Genomic DNA, 4,444 nt, shown 5'->3' on the forward strand with positions numbered 1-4,444 from the left:
GAGGCGGCAGGGCGGCGGCTGCCAGGTCCGCGGCGCCCGGGGCCGGCCGCTTCCTGGCCGTGTTTCCTCCTCCTTCTCTGGCGGCGCGGGGAGGGAGGCCTGAGGGGACAGCGGCGGGAGGGCCCTCCCGGTTTTGAGCCCTTCCGGGGCTCCTCTCACCGGCGCGACCAAAACCCCAGGCCCTTCTCTTCTCCACCGCAGGCGTCCCACAACGACCATCGAGGAAATCATAAAATGTTTGGGCTGCTGTAAATAGGCAGTTGTCGTCTAGGTAGTGGAAACTCGTTTGCGATTTTGCGATAACTGTTTTCAGTAAACCACTTGAGGCGGATTTTAAGCTGATTTCGGAGCTTGAAATGAGGGGAGAAGCCCGCAGGTGGCATTTGAAAATGATCCATTGGATGGGTGGGAGGTAAAAGGAGAAGTGGGGGAGCAGCAAGGTAGGGTGAAAAATTATCCCGCTTAAATGGGGAAGGGTTAGCTTTCTTGTACCGCACGTGAAAGGAGCAGCAGTTTAAGGGCAGCACAGGGAATGAAAGCAGGAGCGGAGGAGATGCGGTTGAGTTGGCAGGGCCCAAGGGAAGAGTTGAAGAAAAGTGGGCTGAGTGGAAAAGAGGACAGTTTTGGGGCATCATTTGCTGACCCTTACAGAGGTCTGAAGTGCTCATCTCTGTTTTGGTGTTTCTGTGAGGGGTAGCTGAACCGCTTCACTGGAAGTTGCACATCTAGGAGCGAAAATGCAAGATGTTTACAGCAACAGGGACTTTACTGTGAGACAGTAGCTCTGAAAAGGACTTGGGATCCTAACAGGTAAGTAGCTACGCATGCACTCCCAGTGCACTGAAGATGTCAAAAGGGATAATTAACAGCTGTATAACCTGAGGAATTTCAGGTAAGATTTGGGAGGTTGTATAGTTTCCCTATTTGACACTGGTGTGACCACTAACAGCAGGTCGTACCCAAGCGTGGTGTACATAGAGCAGACAGTGTGCTGACAAACTAGAATGGATTTATGGCAAGAAATGTGGGATTGCTTTCCAGAACTGCAGAAACCCCAACAGGATAGTCTTTGTGTTTAAACATGGTAACAGTGAGCAAATAACTTCATGGGAGACAAATCTCTTAATGGGGTCCTCAATCTTGCAGAAAAAGGTGTAACACACTTCAGCAGCTGAAAGTTTGGCATACAGGAAACCTGATGTTAGATATCTCATTTGCCTTTAGATGTTATGCTGTAGATACTGGTAGGCTGTGTTGGTCTTCTAAAGCTCTTTTTAGAGCAAATAGAAAAAGGTACAGTTTCGGGTGTGGTTTATCTGATTTATTTTAGTTTCCAATGAGATTAATCATTCTCTGCACACAAGTTCACTTGACTATGAAAGAGTAACAGGCTCAGGTGTAAATACTTGCATTAGAGGTATTACCTGATCAGTCAAATGAATTCTAGGTACTACTGGTTTTGAGAGAAAAAACATTCATGGAGTTACTTCTTACCTCTCCAACAGGAAGCGGTGCTAATAAGTGACAAAAGGTCTCTCTGCAGTGGATGAGGATCTGGGATCCCTTCAGCCATGTCTGGCATTGGGTTTTGGTAGTTTTTCCTTCAGAAGTGAACCTGAAGAACTCATTGTGTTTTTCAATGGGATTTATATGTGCAAATCTCCTAGAGGATGGTGAAAAAAGAAAATCTCACAGTGTGCAAAGGAAGTACTTTAACCGTTGCAGGAGCAGAACCAAGACACAAAGGGAGATTTTATTTGGTAAATTTGAAAGTATTATATTTCTTAGTTGCACCAGAGTAAGATGGGAGGGCAAATAGTCCTGAATAAACCTTGATTCTGGAAAATGTTATACTTCTGTAATCATGGAACTATTTTTATGCCAACAGTTATATATATATATATATGTGAATATACCTAGAATCAGGGCCTTAGGCTAGCTCATTTCTAGTTTACATGAGGCCAACATTCTGCAAGTTACAGACAACTTTTAGCATTGTCCAGCTTAATGTCTTAAAGCGTTAGCTAATATTGCTGTATAACCTCAAAAAAATTAGTTTTAAACCTTTATTCCTCACTATAGTGCAGGCATTTCTTAATCTTTTATCATATTTCATATAGTTTATCACCAGACATGAATGTTATAAATATAAGCAACTTCCATCTGGTTGTTCTAGCACCTCTCATCTCCCATAGAGATATTTTTAGTGCAGCAGAAATACAGAAGTGCAACAACAGAAAACAGTTATTTCAAGTGGTGCATGAAATAAGGTGTACTTACTACTTTCTACAAAGTAGCTACTTTTTTTTCAAAGTAGCTTTTTGGCAAAGTTGACTGGATGCATGAAACGCCCTGAAGCATGGTGCTGCAGTCATATTGTTACTAACATATTTTTCCCTATTTGGGCATCAAAGTACTCTAGTTGCTTAAATCAACCAAGCAGTTGATCTGCTGACCTTAAAAAAGTCCATTTTTTCTGTTTTATAGAACTCCACATCCTCTTGCAAACTGAGATTGTTTGGATGACATCATCAGAACTGCTGTAGGATTCAAGCAAAGATAAAGTACAGCCCTCTGAGGTGTAACTATTAACCGCACTACAGGTGGAAGTGTCACATTCATGGTAGAGAACTGACTTTCCAAGCCCCCAATCACACAAACCTAGAGATTTTGAAAGAGTGAGCTGGCAATAAATAGTAGCCCTCTTCATGTAAGATCTTTTCTGAATCTGAGCCTTATGTTACACTTTGCCCCAGCTGCATTTAATTTGTAAAAGGACAAATAAAGATTGGAATCACATGTTGACTCAGTAAGACTCACCATCCAGTCATGTTTACTATATCACATCGCTACTATAGTATACTCTGGGATATGCTCCTCTTGTCACTTAATTTGGTACATGCTCCTGTATTCTGTGCTATCTGTATAATAAAATCTTAACAAATGTGTGTCCTCCCCCCCCCCCCAAACCTAGATTATTATATTTCTTTAAGTAATATGACAGACATTCAAATATGAAAATGGAAAACCATCAGGAGCAGGAGAGAGTAAACTAGAAATTCAAGTATTTTGGAAGCCTGGTGGAAGTCAGCTGTTTGTCCATTGAAGCAATAGGAATGATATTTTTCCCTTTTGTATATTATTTTCTTAAGATTTCTTAAGATTTGCATGTGCTGTAATTCTATCCACCATTTAGATGTATCTGTGAATCAGTTACTTCAGATTTTTACATAGTATCAGATATTCCAGAAATGACAATGAAGGTTTCTTATCTTCCCTGGACTGTAACATTATTAGTATTAATGGGTGGTTGAACTTTCACACATTAAGATGTTTTTTAATCTTCCCATAACACATCAGTTGCCCTCTGTTTCTCATCCATGTAAGGAAGTACAAACGTTTTGTGCTGTATTTTATGGACACGGTCACTGCCTGTTTGAGCTTCTGCTCAAAATTTGGAAATCGGGGAGGGAAACAATGCTCCCCTTAAACTTCCTCCAGTCCCTTATATGAGTATTTTCAGTCTTTTGTGTCCTCTCTGATCTATATGCTGGTCTTTTATTTTTCTTGCCACACTGCTCCCGGTGTCTGGAACACCACTGCAGTTTATAAATGGCTTTTCAATCTTTAATTTGTTTTCAAATATCTTAGCAAAATTATCTATCGAGTTTAATGGTGTTCAATTCTTCAGTTCGTGTTCTCCTGTTTTGTAGTTATTTCTATAGTTAGATAATCTAGCTCTATAAGGCATGTACTTTGTATTGTTTGTGTGACCTGTAGCTAAAAAGCTACTGGAAAGTAGAGCATATTCTTTCAGGTGTTAACATTATCAGCTGGAGGAACCAATCCATGCAGATTGGAAGAGACTTTAAAGAGTGTTATACTTCTATGAGCAGGTTAGTGAGAGGCTAACGTAGACTAATTGTAGTCATCAGTTGAGGAAATCATGTTAATGTAAGGACTGCTTGGCCACTTGTGTCTGTGATATGATTTCAGCTTAGTGATATGCTGAAAACCTTTAGCCTATTGGCAGCTTCAGAGATTTAATTAATTAATGATTTGATTCTGCTTTCATATGCTGGAAAATACGTACTAGAATAGTGAAGTCACTGAAATGGCAGTCAGGTTTAGAATTAGAGGGCTCCAGGTTGGAGTGGTACCAGCATCTCTGACCATCAAGGTAGGACCAAAACATTGCCAAAGAGGAGTCAGCCTGTAAGGGTGGCTTTCATGATGTTTAGTCAGCATTACTTTCCTATACTTCTGTGGACTTAAAATGAAGCAGTCATGAGCACAAGGGCTTGCCTGGATTCGTCTGCATGCAGGATTGGTTTCACTTCTTTCAATGTTGCTGTCCAAGTGGAGGTTAATACACTCTTTTTGGCAATTCATGATCAGTGAGCTGTGCAATACTTCTCTTTCCTCTTGTCTGGCTGATACTGAA

This window comes from Haliaeetus leucocephalus, unplaced genomic scaffold (genome assembly GCF_000737465.1).
Source record: "Haliaeetus leucocephalus isolate CR32 unplaced genomic scaffold, Haliaeetus_leucocephalus-4.0 Scaffold146, whole genome shotgun sequence".
In the NCBI taxonomy this organism is placed as follows: domain Eukaryota; kingdom Metazoa; phylum Chordata; class Aves; order Accipitriformes; family Accipitridae; genus Haliaeetus; species Haliaeetus leucocephalus.